This window comes from Scylla paramamosain, chromosome 23 (genome assembly GCF_035594125.1).
Source record: "Scylla paramamosain isolate STU-SP2022 chromosome 23, ASM3559412v1, whole genome shotgun sequence".
Lineage (NCBI taxonomy): Eukaryota > Metazoa > Arthropoda > Malacostraca > Decapoda > Portunidae > Scylla > Scylla paramamosain.
Genome location: NC_087173.1, coordinates 4,705,486 through 4,724,953, shown reverse-complemented (window position 1 = coordinate 4,724,953; position 19,468 = coordinate 4,705,486). Strand labels below are relative to the sequence as shown.

General features: G+C 40.5%; 1 long non-coding RNA gene across 1 annotated transcript in view; it reads left to right on the top strand.

Moving 5' to 3' along the window:
- The window catches only part of LOC135112039 (uncharacterized), a 114,347-nt gene that overhangs the window by 58,243 nt on the left and 36,636 nt on the right, over window positions 1-19,468 (top strand). The window contains exon 3 of the long non-coding RNA XR_010274010.1: window positions 4,995-5,028. This is a non-coding gene — a long non-coding RNA (uncharacterized LOC135112039). The remainder of the gene's footprint in view (window positions 1-4,994; window positions 5,029-19,468) is intronic.

Genomic DNA, 19,468 nt, shown 5'->3' with positions numbered 1-19,468 from the left:
GTAGCAGAAGTAGAGAGGTAGCAGAGTAGAGAGAGGAAGGTAGAGGGGAGGCAGAGGTCCTGGAGCCAGCAAGCGGGGGCGGCAGCGTCTGGCTCCTCTGCCTTACGCCACCCTATGTTTTCTTGGAGGATAATAACCGTACTCAAGGCAAGCCCGGAAGCGAGACAGCCCCAGTGCACCTCCTTGTCTTCCCACTGCTTGCTGCCTCTTCGCGTCTGTTGCTAATTTTCTCCTTCCTGCGGCGTTCGGGACAGGAAGATAATTTGAGGTTTTTACTGTCGTCCTTCCGTGTACAAAACGAAGTCTGCAAAGATTAAGAGCGGTAGGATTTTTATTTGGCTTTATTTTCCTTTACCGGGACAAGGAAAAGTTTACGTGAAAGCTTTCCTTGAGGTAATAAAGCGACAGGGGAAGGAAAGAGAGGTTTTTAATATTGCTTTGTGAGAGAATTTAGAACTTCGCCTCGTACGGGATCAAATTATTATTTTTTTCACAAGTGAGGACGAAATTAACAGGAACTTAGAACTTGGCTTCTACGAGAATGAAATTATGCTTTTTTTTTTCTTTGAATGGTGGCAGTTAGGGCAAAACTCACACAAACCTAAGAATATAACGTCTTTTCTTTCTTATTTATATAAATGGTGGCAAAGGTAACATGAAACACAAATTTAGGAGTTGGTTTTATGCACTTATCAAATGAGCTTTACTTATTATGAATGTTAGCAGTGATTGACTGAAATTCACCACAGATTTCGATTTTTTTTTTAGAGAAACCAAATGAAACTTACATTATTATTATTATTATTATTATTATTATTATTATTATTATTATTATTATTATTATTATTATTATTATTATTATTATTATTTTTATATATGGTGGCAGTGGTGGGATGAGACTTCTAGGTAACCATAACAAACACTATTCTTCCCTGTCTGTTTCAATGATGGCAGAACTCAGCAGAAATATTATACTTGCATGTGTTTTTCGCGCTTTTTATCTAGATTACAGTGAGGAGTGGCAAGTGGCGTGACAGCGGGTGAGGGAATGAGGGGAATGAGGTGACAGAGTGCGTGGGAGTGAGGGAAGATTGAAAGGTGTGAGGGGAAGCAGGTAAAGACTCGAGGGGAGAGAGAGAGAGAGAGAGAGAGAGAGAGAGAGAGAGAGAGAGAGAGAGAGAGAGAGAGAGAGAGAGAGAGAGAGAGAGAGAGAGAGAGAGAATGTCAAGAGGTCCTTCGCTTCGTCTAAATAAAAGTAAACTGAATTTTTGTGATTGTGTGGGAGTGTAAGGTGAGGGGCAGAGTGTAGGGAACGAACCGAGTTGTGGGAAAGGCGTGGAGAGGGAGTGAGGGAAGGAAGGGGAGGAGAAAAGAAAGGAGGAAGTGTGTGTGTGTGTGAGAGAGTGTGGAGGGTGTGGGATGAAGGAGGGGTGTGCAATAATTGATGCGGATGAACTGAAGCGAAAGGTTGACCGAGGTGGACGCTGAGCACAGTAAAAAGAACAACTATATTTTCTACCTCTTCGATTAAGTTCACGTGATGTCAATTCGAGTGATGGGAATTGAAAAAAAAAGTAAAGTAAAGGACTATTGAGAGATTATTTTAAGGTGGACGGTGAGTGTGTTAGAATGTAATAGAAGTAAAAGGACCATTGAGAGACTGTAATGTGGATGGTGAGCATAAAAAAAAAAAAAACTATATTTCTTTACCCCTTCAATTGAGTTTACGTTACGCCAATACGAGTGACAAAAATGGTAAAAAAAGGACAATTGAGATTTTCTGAGATGGACAGTGAGGACACACATAAAAAAAAATATATATACATTTCTTCTCTTCTTCGATTAAGTTTACATTGTGTTAGTACGAGTGATAGGAAACAAAATGAACAAAAATGTAAAAAAAAGTCTTACGTGGACAGTTAACATAAGTAAAAAAAAATATATATATACTTTTGCCTTTTCAGTCGAGTTTACATTAACAAGTGCTGAAAAGTCCATTATCTCTTATATTCAAGCAACTATATAGTAAAATACGGCACAAGTAAAGGGCACAAGGCATACATTTGTTTGTGTGTTCCTCCAGGTCTCTCTTGTCCTGTGCATTAGCAAGTGTGATAAAAAAGATGTAGTGAGGCAATTTGAAGCTATTATGTTGTTTGCTTTTAAGTTTATTTCACTGAGGGCTTAAGGTTATAAAGTTTTTTTTTTTATGGCCTGTGTTTCATGTTCCTTTGCTTCTGTATCTGTCTTTTCTTTCTTCTTTCTTTTCTTCTCCCTTTCTTCCGTGCAATCGATCAGGCACACCGAGTAATTCAGCTGACCTGCACACACACACACACACACACACACACACACACACACACACACACACACACACACACACACACACACACACATACACAACACAATGTACCTTCTATCCACCCACTCATCTAACAAATACACAGACAGAGATACAAATACACACACACACACACACACACACACACACACACACACACACACACACACACACACACACACACACACACACACACACACACACACACACACACACACACACACACACACACACACACACACACACACACAAGGTTCGTTTCCCCGTTGGAGCACGAGACAGACAGACAAAGGAATAGGGGGGTTGCTAAGCGAGTGTTGCTTTCAAGGTCATGGAGGGAAGTTAACCTGCAGAATTCGTGACTGTCCTATTGAGACTGGAGAAGTGAATTGATAGAAAACACGACAATTTGTGAATCGTCGACTTTACACACGTGACAAATTGTGGTATTATTCTTTGTATTGAATTATTCCCAGTCTCTTGTGTTGAAAGTAGTAAATGTTAAGGGCGAGATAATTAATGGGCTTTTTTGTTTGTTTGTTTGTTTTTCATGAATGTGTTTTATTTTTTGTCCGTAGTGTGTCTCCCTTGAGTATGAAAAAAGTGTTATTTTTAGATACTTCATTAGTGAAAAACACGAAAGTAATAAATTTTTATGACATTAATTTAATATGTGAGTCAGTCTTGTAATCTTTTACTTTTTATTTATGTTTATTTTCATTACATTAGAGACAGTAAACTGGAATGAGTTTTACTCTTTATTAATGGAAAACATGAAAACTAATGAATTCCAGGTGAATTTTGGACATTAATTATATATAAATAAATTTTTTCGTCACTGTTCATGAATGCATTGAAAGTATCAGATAGCCATGATTGTCTGGACGCTTTACTAATGAGACCACTAAAGTAACTCATTCCTGAACTATAACGAGCAATGGCAATATTCTGTTCACCTGTACCTGATTGTGTAAAGAATAGCAAACAGGTGTAAAAAAAAAAACTGTACATTTTCGATGGAAAACACACAAACACACATACACACACACAAACTGAAGAATTAATTATGTTTTACTAGGAGTTATGAAACTATCCCATTAATTTAACCTCTTACCTGTAATTGATGACTTTGGCAACGGTAGAAAGGTGTAATATTTTTTGGACAGGCAATCTTGTTATTGAATTACTTCTATTGACTAATATGAATTTTCTTCCTTTTACTCCTTTCTTCAATATACGTGGAGGTGCTGACGAGAGAGAGAGAGAGAGAGAGAGAGAGAGAGAGAGAGAGAGAGAGAGAGAGAGAGAGAGAGAGAGAGAGAGAGAGAGAGAGAGAGAGAGAGAGAGAGAGAGAGAGAGAGAGATTACTTTTACTATTTTTATTTATATTTAACGATTTAAGTAGAATTCCGACCATTTAAAGGTAATGAGATGAACTGCACAAAGAGAGAACAGGCAAGGCAAGAGTATCAGTGTTTGGTGACGTGTTTGCACTACCTGTGGTTTAATTAATTTTACTTAGCGGAGAGAGAGAGAGAGAGAGAGAGAGAGAGAGAGAGAGAGAGAGAGAGAGAGAGAGAGAGAGAGAGAGAGAGAGAGAGAGAGAGAGAGAGAGGAGTGCAAGAATGTGTAAATAGTTTAATGGCATAATTATAATAAAAAGATAAAAAAAAAGAACAATGAGATATGATAGCTTTCACACACACACACACACACACACACACACACACACACACACACACACACACACACACACACACACACACACACACACACACACACACACACACACACACACACACACACACACACACATTCAGACTTGCTTTAGGCTACGTACACACACTGTTTAGCTCCCACTGTGTGTACATATTATTTATGTACGTACATGTATGTATGTGTGCACGTGTGTGTATGTAGACGGTTCGGAAGAGGACGAGGGAGGACTGAATAAGTTAATCTTTAAATAAGAGGAGAGAAAAAAATGTGTGCTCTTCTCTCTCTCTCTCTCTCTCTCTCTCTCTCTCTCTCTCTCTCTCTCTCTCTCTCTCTCTCTCTCTCTCTCTCTCTCTCTCTCTCTCTCTCTCTGTGTGTGTGTGTGTGTGTGTGTGTGTGTGTGTGTGTGTGTGTAGACTATTATATCTCATTGTTGTTTTTATTTTTTTGTTATTTATAGAGTTGATATTATATTTTGGCACCTTTACAGCAATAATAATAGTAACAATTGTAGTAGTAGTAGTAGTAGTAGTGTGTGTATATGTGTGTGTATGTGTGTGTGTTTGTGTGTGTGTGAGAGAGAGAGAGAGAGAGAGAGAGAGAGAGAGAGAGAGAGAGAGAGAGAGAGAGAGAGAGAGAGAGAGAGAGATGGTACGTAGAGTCAACTTAGTAAAAAAAGAAAAAAAAAGGTTCTCATAATGGAAATTTGATGTAAACTGTACTGAAAACTGCTTTGTGAATAAAAAGGAGAATAGACAGAATATGTAGTCCCTTTCACTCCTCGTCAGCTTCTTTCCTCCTTACCTTACTGTTACCTTAAACCTTTCAACAATATGATGCCAAAAGTAAAAGCTTATCATTGTGTTTTTCCAGGAAATTAAAAAGAACATGTTTGTGTAATTAATTAATGTTTTTTTCTTCTTCTTTCATTTGACAGGTTTCGAGGAATAAGGGAACAGTTGATGATGGAGGTAAGAATTATCATATTTTTTGTATTTTTTTTTGTTTTGTGTTGTTATATTTCATTGTTTTTATGAATTGTTCTAATCTTAGAGGGAATGGGAGGAAGAGGAGAAGGAGGAGGAAAGTAAGGATGGAGGAGGAGGAGGAGGAAGAAGAAGAAGAAGAAGAAGAAGAAGAAGAAGAAGAAGAAGAAGAAGAAGAAGAAGAAGAAGAAGAAGAAGAAGAAGAAGAAGAAGAAGAAGAAGAAGAAGAAAAGGAATAGGAGAAAAGAAAAAAAGAGTTAAGAGAGTCAGTACACACACACACACACACACACACACACACACACACACACACACACACACACACACACACACACACACACACACACACACACACACACACACGAACATAGTTATCCTTGTATATCTTACGGCCATGTGTTACTCATTATCTCTCTCAAAGGCAGTAATTTTCCCTTCCCTCCTTCCTTACCTAATTTATCATCTCTTCCTCCTTTATCATCCCCTCTGTCTCTTACTACCATTTTATTAATTTTCTTAGTCCTTACTTCCCTTTTTTTTCGTTAACAAGCTCTATGGCGGAGAGAGAGAGAGAGAGAGAGAGAGAGAGAGAGAGAGAGAGAGAGAGAGAGAGAGAGAGAGAGAGAGAGAATGGTGGCATAATCTGATTTGAATAAAGAATGATTTTATGTTGATGGGCGACTTCTTGTAGCGATCTCTCTCTCTCTCTCTCTCTCTCTCTCTCTCTCTCTCTCTCTCTCTCTCTCTCTCTCTCTCTCTCTCTCTCTCTCTGGCAAATGCATGAAATATAATGATAATAATAATAATAATAATAATAATAATAATAATAATAATAATAATAATAGTAGTAGTAGTAGTAGTAGTAGTAGTATTAGTAATAATGATAATAATAATTGCAACAGAGCAGGAGGCATAGAGATGAAATGGATGTGCAACACGGTTTGTATATCTGAAGCACTTCCTTGTATTAACAAACCAAACCAATCTTCCTGAGAGACAGAAACAGTAAGAGCATTTGTCGTGATTTCAACATGATCACTGCCAACAAAATGACGCGCTTCGCATTGTATTAGGTAGAATCTTTAAAGAATTGTGACTTTTTTTCTTTTCTTTTTTATTTCTTTCACCATTATGTGCCTTTTGTAGATGCTTTTGGATGGAGAGAGTTGTGTATTGTAATTTCTCGCGCGTGTGTGTGTGTGTGTGTGTGTGTGTGTGTGTGTGTGTGAGTGTGAGTGTGTGTGTGTGTGTGTGTGTGTGTGTGTGTGTGTGTGTGTGTGTGTTTTGTCTTGCTATGTTTGCTAATCGAGCGTATAGGTTAATTAATACCTGGATGAACTGTTGTTGTCATTAAAGTGTGCCTTCTATCTGTCTGTCTCTCTGTCTGTCTGTCTGTCTTTACGTTCATCTGTCTATATTTTCATCTGTCTCTCTATATGTCTCTGTTTCTTTATGTTTATCTGTCTGTCAGTGTGTGTATTTCTGTCTGTTTGTTTTTCTTTCTGTTTGCTTGTCTATATGTGTTTCCGTGGCTCTTTCTGTATGTATGTCACGTCTCTCTCTCTCTCTCTCTCTCTCTCTCTCTCTCTCTCTCTCTCTCTCTCTCTCTCTCTCTCTCTCTCTCTCCTCTCCTCTCCTCTCCTCTCCTCTCCTCTCCTCTCCTCTCCTCTCCTCTCCTCTCCTCTCCTCTCCTCTCTCTCTCTCTCTCTCTCTCTCTCTCTCTCTCTCTCTCTCTCTCTCTCTCTCTCTCTCTCTCTCTCTCTCTCTCCTCTCCTCTCCTCTCCTCTCCTCTCTCTCTCTCTCTCTCTCTCTCTCTCTCTCTCTCTCTCTCTCTCTCTCTCTCTCTCTCTCTCTCTCTCTCTCTCTCTCTCTCTCTCTCTAACTCACCGTCCCAGTTACCTGCTGCGCTCACACATTTTCCGGGTGTCTTCGAGGGACGGATATCGAGGCTCAGCCAGAATATAATAAATCTAATTTGTCAAAACAAAAAGAGGACTGACGGAGCGACTAAGCCGATTTGAATCCATTTACATAAAGTTCCGAGGCGACATTTTTCATCGATCAGTAAGAAGTTGAGCCCGGTTTGAGAATTACTTGCAGGATGACGATGATGATGATTCTGATGATAACAGACAGATAGACAGACAGACAGACAGACAGACAGACTGATACACACGCAAGGACATTCAGATAGACATAAACATTCAGAAAGATATATATAAATAAATTCTGCTTCATTTACCAGTATATGAAAATGCATATTTATTCCCTGACTATTAGAGACGCTAGAAAGTTGTGAAAGATAAATTAGAAAATAAAGGAAGATTATTTCAGACGGACGGTTGCGTCTTTCTTCATTTCAAGTTATGCAGAAAGACGAAAATAAACAAGACCTAGAGAGAAAATAAACAGAAAACATTTCGAGGAAAGAAAATTAAAGAAAATTTGATAAATTGAAAATTAAAGGAATAAGAGAAAATTGTAAACATTTTCATTTCAAATAACATGTCCAAAATTAACGAAATAAAGGAGAAAGAGAGAAAAGGGATAACTGAAGAGAGAAGAGAGATAACAAAACTGTCATGTTAATTGCTAAGTAACCATAAAAGTATGTAAGATATCTTATTAGTATAACAAAAAGAGTGCATTCCTAAGATTACCCAAAAGTTTTTGTTAGGATAAAATAAAACTGATTAATTACACGTTGTTCATTATGATAACTCGAAAGTTCTATTAATTTCTTAGATAAAAAACTTTGTTCGTTACTAGTAAAGAAAAAAAAAAAAAGAATAGATTCGTTATACATTTAACATTGGAATAACACAAGTACATTAAATTTCTAAGGAAAAAAAGTTATGTTCGTTTCCAGTGTTACAATGATCATCACTTTCGTTAGCAGCGTTACAATGATCACAGTTCTAATCGTTACCAGCGTTACAATGATCTTTCTAATCGTTACTAGTGTTACAGTCATCACAGTTTTATTCGTTACCAGGTTACAAGGATCATGGCACAAGCTTCACCTCCTCCTTGCTTACCTGACCGTCGCATCGATCCTCAAATCAGCGTGCACACCTGGCCTTGATGGCATTACCTGGCGCTTCGATCTACCTGCCAAGTGGACAGCCTTATTACCTATAGCTCCCTCACCCTACCTGTACTGTCTCGCCCTTACCTGTAGTTCCCTCATTCTTCCCTGTATCTCTCTCCAACCCCTACCTGTATCTCTCTCACCCTTACCTGTATCTGCCTCACCCTTGGGAATAAGATAGAATTGCCTGAAGGATGATGTGTGATGTAGTGTGGACGCCCTTGTCTGTTCAAGTAGCTTTTTTGTGCTCCTTGAAATACACCACCATCATCATCATCATCATCAACATCCTCATCATCATCAATTTCTATGCGGTATGTTGCTGTTTGTCCATCTTCTGTGTTCCTTTGTGTTCCTCCTCCTCCTCCTCCTCCTCCTCCTCCTCCAGACGCTTATAAACTAATAATTCATCGGGTGTTCTTCCTGCTAGTAAAAAAACAAGACGAGACTAAAACATAACTGTCTTGTCCTCTAGCTTACCTTAACCCCATTCACTTCTTCCCTTCCCTTCCCTTCCCTTCCCTTCCCTTCCCTTCCCTTCCCTAACCTTCCCTCTCTTCCCTTCTCTTTCCCTTTCCTTCCTTCTCTTCCCTCCCTCTTCCCTCGTTTCTCATCATCAGTTCTCTCCTCTCTATCCCTCTTCCCTTCTATTTTCCTTTCCTTCCTTCTCTTCCCTTCCTCTTACCTCGTTTCTCATCATCCATTCTCTCCTCTCTATCCTTCCACATCTCTCTCGCTTCATTCCTTTCCTTGGTCGCTCTTTCTTTCCCTACTTTCGTTATTTTTCTAGCACTCCTCCTCCTCCTCCTCCTCCTCCTCCTCCTCCTCCTCCTCCTCCTCCTCCTCCTCCTCCTCCTCCTCCTCCTCCTCCTCCCTCCAGCGTGTCAGGCATTGAGTGCGTGAGTAAGTTCCCTGTCAGGTGGCGTGGGAGCGCTCGCGTGTGAGTCCTGCAGGTGTGTACGTAACTGTACGTGAGGGGGTGTGTGCACGTGTAGGTAAGTGACCTCCTGTGTGGGTATTTATCGCTGCCTAACTACTTAATGAGTCGTGAATTATGTGTAGTTAGGAGTGGTACTGTACTCTACATGTGTGTGTGTGTGTGTGTGTGTGTGTGTGTGTGTGTGTGTGTGTGTGTGTGTGTGTGTGTGTGTGTGTGTGTGTGTGTGTGTGTGAGAGAGAGATAGTGATTAGTGACTCTCTCTCTCTCTCTCTCTCTCTCTCTCTCTCTCTCTCTCTCTCTCTCTCTCTCTCTCTCTCTCTCTCTCTCTCTCTCTCTCTCTCTCTCTCTCTCTCTCTCTCTCCTATACTCCTTCACCTGCACCCAGGTCTCCCCAGGACGCCTCCCCAAGGTTGCTGCCCCCACAGGGTGTTCCTCGCTCCCCCAAGGCTGCCTCGCCCTCCGCTCCAGTCCTTAAGAGCAAGCTAATGACCCTTGCATGACTCGAGTGAAATATTAAGCAGAATTAGACTGAATGTGTTTTGTGTTTCAGGCACGCGCCCCGAGAGAGAGAGAGAGAGAGAGAGAGAGAGAGAGAGAGAGAGAGAGAGAGAGAGAGAGAGAGAGAGAGAGAGAGAGAGAGAGAGAGAGAGAGAGACTAACTGACCATGTGTACGTGTGTGTGTGTGTGTGTGTGTGTGTGTCTGTGTGTGTGTCTGTGTGTGCGCGTGCGTGCGTGCGCGCGCACATACGTACATACGATCACTGCAGAATATTAAAATGAGAGAGAGAGAGAGAGAGAGAGAGAGAGAGAGAGAGAGAGAGAGAGAGAGAGAGAGAGAGAGAGAGAGAGAGAGAGAGAGAGAGAGAGAGAATTCTGCACACTCCTTGTCTCTCGCTACTTCCACCCACCCCCCAATCCTCACCGCCCCCTTTCCCCCAAAAACGCCCCCCATCACTTCGCTCTTGGACTGAAATAAAAAGGCGAAAAAAACAAGTCAAGTGGCCATTATTAGTGAGCAGCTGAACCGTAGAGTCAACAGAGGGAGAGCGAGAGGGAGGGGCGAGGTGGAGGGCCGCGGCGAGCGAGATAAGGAGATACGGAGTGGAGGAGTGAAGGAAAGGGAGAGAAAGGAGAGGAGAGAAGGAAAAAAGGGAGAGAGAAAAGATAAGGAAAATTGGGAGAAAAGAGAGAACAGAAAAAAGGGAGGAGTGGAGATACAGAGTGGGGGATAGGAGGAAATGGAGAGAAAAATGAGGAGAAAAGGAAAGGGAGAGAAAAGAGAAAGGAGAAAAAGAAAAATGGATTAGAGAAGGTATATAAAGAGAAGAAAATAGAGGAGAAGGGGGAAAGGGAGAGAGAAACAAGAGGAGAGAAGGAAACGGGGTGGAGAGGAAAGAGAGAAGAAAACGAGGGAGGAGGAAAAAGATAATGCAAATCACGTAATGTGACGAGAGAGAGAGAGAGAGAGAGAGAGAGAGAGAGAGAGAGAGAGAGAGAGAGAGAGAGAGAGAGAGAGAGAGAGAGTACACGTAAAGCAATAAGACGAAAAATAAGTAAAAAAAAAAAAAAATTATCTAGTTAAAAAAAAAAAACATCAAGCTCCACCAACAATGAATCCCAATCATATTCCCATTTAAAAAGCATGAAAAAGTAGAAGAATCACAGACACAAACCTAAATACAAGCGATCTAATTCCCCTTACGTCCAAAAGTGCTTATATGGAATCAGAACTTAATAGAGAAGGAACTGCATCACCCTTTGGGCCGAACAAGGGAGATTAAAACCCACGAGGCAGCTTGAAAGAACAAAGAACAAAGCAAAGTTACAAGTACATAAAGAACCATACATCTGCGCCCCACCTAGACTACTTTTTTAAGGCTCTAGTTGATATTACGCGTTTTTTTTTTTTGTGTGTATTTTTACGGTTCTGGTGGAAGATTGATACGGTTTCTACATTATCAATAGGAGAAACACTCTTGAGATCCCTGCCACTCATCTATATGGCCCCCTGGAAATAATCGTAATGAGAGAGGAAAGCATTTGAAAATATTGGCCATAAATAAAGACAACACATGAATATTCAACTGAGAGAGAGAGAGAGAGAGAGAGAGAGAGAGAGAGAGAGAGAGAGAGAGAGAGAGAGAGAGAGAGAGAGAGAGAGAGAGAAGGAATCAGAGAATATAATGAAAGACAGAGGAACGCATGTGGAAAACGTCACGTGAAGGAGAGAACAGAGAGGAGATACTTGAGACAGGCGGAGGCAGGAGCAGATGGCTTCATGCAGAGAGAGAGAGAGAGAGAGAGAGAGAGAGAGAGAGAGAGAGAGAGAGAGAGAGAGAGAGAGAGAGAGAGAGAGAGAGAGGAGAAGTGAAGGGGAGATAGGGGAGAGGGGAGGAATATTTGACGAGGAAGGGGAGATGGAGAGATGGAGTGGGTTTAGGAGCGTAATGGAGAGCGTGGTGTGTGGTGTGGTGTGTGGTGTGTGGTGAGAGGACAGGGAAGGGCTGGTGAAGGTCCTGTCTGGTGATGGTGTGGTGGTGTAGTGTGGTGGTGACGTGGTGACGCTGCCCAGACTCACCTTTCGCGCTCACCTGGCTTGGAGTCGCCGCCGCCTCGCCACACGTACCCAAGACACAGGGAACACTTTTTTGCTGTAATTGAGGTTGAAACGCGGGTCATTTTTTCCCACTTTTTCTAGACAGAGAGAGAGAGAGAGAGAGAGAGAGAGAGAGAGAGAGAGAGAGAGAGAGAGAGAGAGAGAGAGAGAGAGAGTTTAGGGGACACTATTTTATGTGACTAAGCGTTTTCTTTCATAATTAAAAATAAATTAGTGTTTAACAGTGAATTATACACACCATGATATCATTTTGCAAAGAATTATACAAAAGAGTTATAACATTTTCCTTTTTGATGATTCAGTAATTAATATTAGAAAGAAATTTTAAGATCTTTCCCATTAATTAATAATACACGTGGCGTTATAACGTACTCCAGGGAATAACAGAGACGACCTGAATAATTTTCCTCACCATTATGTATTCACCTTGATAAAAGCTAAACGTTGATAGAAATTTGATTTTTTATTTCTGAGACTTTACACTGGGAAGCATTAGAAAAAAGGAAGGAAGGAAGGGAGGGAAGAGAGGAAGGGAGGAAGGAGGGAAGTGTTAGAAGGAAGGAGGAAAGGATTTGAGGGAAGGAAGAAAGGAATGAGAGAAGCATTAGAGGGAAGAAAGGAAAAGGGAAAGAAGGAAGTAAGCGTTAGAGAGAAAGAAGAAAGGAAGGAAGAGAAAGAAGTATTTTAGCAGTATGTTAGTGTGTTGAAGTTTTGTCTCCTGCCTGCAACTTGCCATACTCGGCCCTTTATGATGGAGTGAGGGTGAGGCTCAGCTAGGGTGAGGCGCAAATAGGGTGAGGTAGAGGCTAGGGTGAGACTCTTGCTATCAACCGTTTCTATCTTGCTTTACACCCTCAGCTCCCTCGTTCGTCTGTATGCATGGCTCTCTCTCTCTCTCTCTCTCTCTCTCTCTCTCTCTCTCTCTCTCTCTCTCTCTCTCTCTCTCTCTCTCTCTCTCGCTCTCGTTCTCGCTCTCTTTGTTCCCGTCCGTTCGTCTGTCTGTCTTTCTCCGTCTTTGTCTTCCCGTCGCTCTTTTTGTAATGTCCTGTCTCTCTCTGTCTTGTTATGCTTTTTTCATGTATTTATTTTTTACTTTTTCCGTCTTCTTGTACCACTTTCCGCCTTTACTCGTATCTCTCCCTTAATCTCCACCTCGACATCGTTACTGTTGTCTCTCCGTCTCTTCCTGCTTTCTTTAAGATCTGCCTCCCTTGCTTTTGGCTGTGTCTACTCGTTTTCTTTCTAGGTATGTCCATTTTTTTTATGTGTCTGTCTTTCCCTGTTTCCTTTACTCTTTGCTACTTTTTCTTGTCTCATTCTTTTTCTCTTTCCCTTTTCTTTCTTTCTTTTTGCTTGATTTTCTTGCTTTATCCTTTTTTTTTTCTGTACAGTCTCTTTGCTTCTGTGTTTATTCTTCCTTTCTGTACCATATTTCCTTCTTTTATTTTTGTTTTGCTCTCTCCCTCCTTTCTTTATTACTTTTCCTTATTTCTCTGTATGTCGCAATTTTTACCCGTATCTTTTTTTGTAGGTCTCGTATTTATTGCATATCCTATTTCATTCATTCGTCTTTATCTCCCGTCTTTTATTTAATCCTTCTTTTGTGTCTAACTTTTTTTTTATATATATTCTTTTTCTTTTTTTATTCTCCTTTCTGTATTAAAAATTTCCTTATTTCTCTTAATTTCCTCCCAATTTTTGCCATTGTCTTGTGCATCTAGTTCTATGTCTTCCTTTTATTTGTCTATATCTCCCCTCTTTCATTTACTTCTCCTTTTTTATATAGATTCTTTCTTTATCTTATTTCTTTTTGCCTACCTCTCCTTTTGTGCCTTTCTTCTATGTCTTCTTGCTATTATATATTTATTTTCTTTTTGTCTTGAGTTACCTCCACCGTCTCCTCAGTTCCAGCTCCTCCCTGCCGCTTTTCTTGTCGATGGCTTCTCAGTAACCTTTCGCCTTGAGTTGAGTTGCTACGGTGTGGTTGTTCTTCTGCCCATCCCTCAGTGTTCCCTGCCTCTGTGGCCTTCTATCCGATGTCCTTGTGTCCCTGTCTAACCTATAATTCCATGTCCCCCTTCTTTTTTTTTGTCTTCTCTTTCTCTCTCTTTCTTTGCCTCTTGTATGCCTGTGTCCACATCTATATTTCCATCTCTCTGTGTCTTCTTCTGTTTTTCTGTTCCTGTGTTTTCTTATTTTTCTTTGAGTTTATCTTATTTCTTGTTTTTCTTCGTTTTTTCCGTCTATGCCTATGTTTATCTTCGTTTTCTGTGTATCGTTTTCTTTTTTTGTTGTCCATTTATCTTTCCTCTTTCCATGTCTTCGTGTTTATGTCTTTATCTTCTTATCTCCCTCTTCGTTTGTTCATCTAAACCTCTTATTATCTTCTTGTCTTCATGCTTCTTCTGTCTTCACTTGCCTGTGTACCTGATTTTATTTTTTTTTCCTGTTTCTTTTAGTTACCCTGTCTTCCCTCTGTATTTGTCTATGTTTGTTTTCCTTTTTTTTTGTTTTGTATTCCTTATTTTCTCTCATCTGTTTCCCTATCACCTATTTTCCTATGTTTCTTACCTCTTCCTCTATGTCCCTCTGTTCTTACGATCTTTTCACCTGCAGTATAACTTTGTGTTCCTCTGGCTTGTGTTCCTGTGTTCTCTCTTGTATCTCTTTGCTTCCTTCACCTGTATTCTAACCTGTATATATGCTCCTCTCTTATTATGTGTTCCTGTGTCTTAACCTGTGTTTTTATGCCCTTCTCAACTGCACTCCATCGTCACCTTCACTTAAGTCCCACGTCTCTCTCCTTCACGTCTCGCAGTCCTCACGTCTCGCACCAAAGAACCTGACAAAGTAATCGCCTCTGCGTGTCAAGCGAACCTTCCTCTCTCATAGCTTGTCGCCTTTCCTCGCTTACTGGCCCGGGTGGAGGAGAAAGAAAAAATGTTTATCCTCACGAAATCTTCGCTGCTAGCTGAATGGCTGGATATTTGAGGGCCACTTCTATTTATGGGGTATGTTTTATGAAGGCAAGAAGTGCTCGGTGCGTCTTGGCTGCGCTGTGGAACTGAAGGTTTAGGGGATGTTTCGTTGAGGTGGTCATGAAGCTCCATCGTCTGTTATTCGTGTCTGTCCTGTACCATATGTGTTATTAATATTATATATCACTGCAATAATCTACTACGTTTTCTGATATATACGTACTACTACTACTATTACTACTACCTCTACTACTTTAACATGGGGCATTGGAGTCTTCACGAGCACCGGTTGTAGATATTGGGGGTCCGATGGCGCGGTGGTAAAGTTCTCGGATGACTAACACACGCTTCATGTTCGAATCCTCCTCGTTTCTTTATTATTTTGGAGTGCTTGCGTGATACTGAAGCGAAAGAGTAGGAGAACCGAGGATGAGGAATTCGAAAATCACTAGTGGTAAAAGAAGATAAATAAATAATAAGAGGAACGGTAAAAAGGTGAGGATGAGGAGAAGTAGGAGGTCGGAAAACTAGTAAATGTTGAAGAAAGACAGAATAGAAGAAAGAGAGGAGGAGGAGGAGAGAAGGAGAAAGAATGAGAAAGAAAAAGAGCGAAAAAGAAGAAGGCAAAAAAGATTGTGATGATGAGAAAAAGAAAAGGAGAATCAAATAGAAGCAAAGAGCAGGAGGTGGCCGAGAATGAGTAAAGGTGCAAGAAGCAATTAATACGTTCGTACCTGTGACGCACCGTACCTCATGACGCATGTGAATAATGCATTGAAGTGTTGCGTGTCTCTTCCTCCTCCTCCTCCTCCTCCTCCTCCTCCTCCTCCTCCTCCTCCTCCTCCTCCTCCTCCTCCTAGTCTTCACGAGGTCATGATGGGTGTGGTGAGCGGGAGGACCTGTCTACCTGCCTACCTGATGCCTTGCTCTCTTGTTCTTCCCGCCACCCTCACCTGTTGATCCCACCCTACCTGTCCTCTTCTCTCGCCTCCTCCTGCTCATGTCTTTGTTGTGTGTTTATTACGTGCTTTTGTTTGTTTTATTGGCTATTTTTGCCTTTGTTCTTTTTTTTTCGTCATGTAGTTGAGTATAATTCGTTGTTTTACTTTTTGTCGTTGTTGTTGTTGTTGTTGTTGTTGTTGTTGTTGTTGTTGTTGTTGTTGTTGTTTGTGTGTGTGTGTGTGTGTGTGTGTGTGTGTGTGTGTGTGTGTGTGTGTGTGTGTGTGTGTTGTGACAGGTGGGGACGCATAAGGCGTGAAACACACCCCTCTCTCACTCTACCTCTCCCTCCATCCTCCAAACCCTCACAGACCCTTCTCTTCCCCACCCCTCCTTATCTCCCCTCTATTTTTCTCTTCCTTCACTTTTCCCTCATTCATTCTCCTTCTTTCACTTATTCCCCCTTCCTTTCCACTCTTTACTTCTGTCATTCACCAATTTTCTCCTTTCTCCTTTCCTCAATAATTTCTCTCCCATTTTCCTCCATGCGTTTCTCTCCTCATCGCTTTACCCCTCATCTGCTTCCCATTTCTTCTGCTTGCCTCCCTTCCCTCCCTCTCCCCTCATTATCCCTTCATTCCTCCCCTTCCTCCACCCTTCACAAACCCTCCCATCTTATCTCCCCTCTCTCTCTATTTTCCCATCTTCCCTTTACCCCACTACAGCCCCTCCCATCTCATCTCCCTCTCTCTCCCTCCCTCTCCCTATCTCTCTCTCTCCCTCGCCCTCACTCACTCTTTTACGCCCCGCGGGAGACTTAGCTAATACCAATTGACAAATCAAGTACTTTCATTGAACCATAAACGTTTCCAGAGTGAACGAACTGCCGCGGGGAGACTGGCGATGGTGGTGGTGGTGGTGGTGGTGACAGGAGCGGTATATTTGATGGCTGTGGTAGTTCTTGTTTATCTGTAGAGGAATTGCGAGGATTTTCGGATGGTAGTATATATAAATGTCCTTTCACTGTTGAACTTTGGGACTGTATCTTTTGTTTGTACTCGTATTTTCGTATTTTGTTCCTTCTTCCTGCGATTTGAACTGTAATAGGAGAGATGCGTCAACAGACTTTACAAACTCAGTGGGTTAAGTCTTTTGCTTTGTACTTTCTTTTCTCGAGGACAGCATTGTAAGCGAGTTATTTTCCTGCTTTACTTTTTTTTTTTTTTTTTTGTTATACATGGCCAGACTCCTAAGCCCGTAAAAAAGGAAAGAAGGAAAAAGAAAAAAATACATCGCTTACAATGATGGTTTCAATACACTACGCTACAGAGAGTAAGTACTGGACTAGAGCAAATTACAAACTACACCATAAAAAAAGAAGAGAAATGTGTAATCTTTGGCTACTGTGGCTTATAGGGAGGAAGAATTTCAAGCACCATTGACCCTTCGGTGCTTACTAGACTGTCTGATTTTACTGCACTACACGAACTGAAGCAATAGAGAATGAAAAAAAAAAAAAGAAAAAGAAAAAAAAAATGCAGTATGAAAACAAAAGACCGTGTAATTTGCGAGTGTTATTTAAGGGAAAGATATAAATGATGTTTGTTACGCTGTTTGATTTCACTATTACTACACTCCACTAACTACAGTAATAGAGAAAAAGATAAACTACTGAATGAAAGAGGAGAAAAAAGGTGTAATATACATCTACTTCTATTTTCTGTTGCGGAGGACACAGATGGGCGCTGGTGTGATGTGCTGTGTGTTGTGTTGTGTAGGTGGAGGCACAATGTAACAGCTCAAGGGCTTCATGATGTACTGAGGTTGGCTTGCTGCATTGTACTCAGCTTTACACTGGTGCCTTCCTGTTGCAAATCTATGGTCCGTATTTTTTAATATTTCCGCGTCTCATCTTGAACTGTAAGAAGCTCTAGTAATATATATATTTGTTTTCGGGTCCTGAAGTTTGTTTTCATGATTTTAATGATTAGTTTATGAATGGCTCTACATCACTGGAAAAAAAAAACCTATGAGAACCCAATTAATAATTTCCTTGGCAATTTATTAAGGATTCTGCGTCATTTGGATAATAAATACCCATTGAGAACCCAATTAATCACTCCTATAACCTTTGAAGATAATTCCGATGAGAGAATCAAACGTTTACACATACGGACACGTGTTTGGCGCTTCAATTAACACACCCGGTGCACAGGTTACGGCTCAGAGCAACACTGATCAAAGCAACATTCCGAACAACGGGACTAATAATACAACTACTCCTCTACGGTACAGAGATTCAAGATTCGTGTGGCAGTTTCACCGCTTTCAATGGAGGCAGCAGTCAATCATCTCCAATATTCAATGCACAAGTTATGGATGTATTTCCTTCGTGTGGATATGATGGATGGTCGGTGGGCGATGTGGTGAGAGTGGTGATGGTGGTGATGGTGGTGAGGATACGTGGTGCGGTGATGGAGCAGTTATGTTAGGATGATTGGAGGTCGCTGTGGTGGAGGTAATGTGAGTGTGGTGGTGGTGGTGGTGGTGGGGAGAGAGGGAGAGGGAAAGTATGAGGGGAAGGGAAAGAGGGTTGACGTATACAGAACGGATTGTGGGATGAATAGGGTATTTGTACTTAGTTTGTGTGAGTACGAGTGGTGGTAGTCGTCGTCGTCGTCGTACTTGTAGTAGTAGTAGCAGTAGTAGTAGTAGTAGTTGTTGTTGTTGTTGTTTTGTTATAGTTATAAACAGCTGTTAATGAAATAGTGGTCAATTTTATGATAGTTGGCAAAGCTAGTTTCTTCGAGTATATTAAACTACACCAATAACAACAAAAAAATTCCCACAAGGACTGTACTGCGATAGAGGGAAGATAAACTGAAATCAATCACTCACACAACAAATGGATTTCCTGTGCTGAGTATTGCGTTGTGTTCCTAATGTTCTTGTTTTTCTTCCCGACCTTTTCATTTCCTGACACCTCGCGTGGTCGTAAACAAACAAAGCACGAAGGGAAAATTACATAAAATACAACCGGAACTATCGTAAAAAAAGAAAGCAGAAAGAAAACAAAACGGACAAAGAAGTGGAAGATAAGGTTTTCAGTGCGTTCATTGTTGAGAGAACGAATAAAAAAAGTATGTTTATATCATGAAGTAAAAATAGAACAAAAGCTATGAGATGAAAAAAAAAAGAAATATATATATATATATATATATATATATATATATATATATATATATATATATATATATATATATATATATATATATATATATATATATATATAAGAAAAGCTTTCACGAACCTTAATGAAGAAATAATAGCATGAGGCCTCGATGCTTTGTTGTGGGTGCGGAAAAAAAAAAAAAAATAGGTAAAAAAACTTTACTTCTTAAGGCAAAAAATGAAGTAAAAATGGAACGAAATCTAGGAAATAAAAATATAACACAATTTCTCACAGACCTTAATAAAGAAATAAAACCAAGTGGCCTTGAAGTTTTGTTGTCCGTGAGAGAGAGAGAAAAAAAAAGAAAAAAGAAAAGACACTCACCACTTACACACACACACACACACACACACACACACACACACACACACACACACACACACACACACACACACACACACACACACACACACACACACACACACACACACACAAGAAAAAGATTTACTTCTTGTGGAAAAATAGAGTGAAAAAGTTTTACTTCATGCAACGAAAATGGAGCAAATGACCATTATTCTTAAACGTTTGGGTTTTTCATAAGGAATAAACTTCAAGGACCGTAGAGTTGATTATACAGGTTCTTATGGGTGTTTTTGCTACTGTCCGTGTAGAATTCCGGTTAAACTA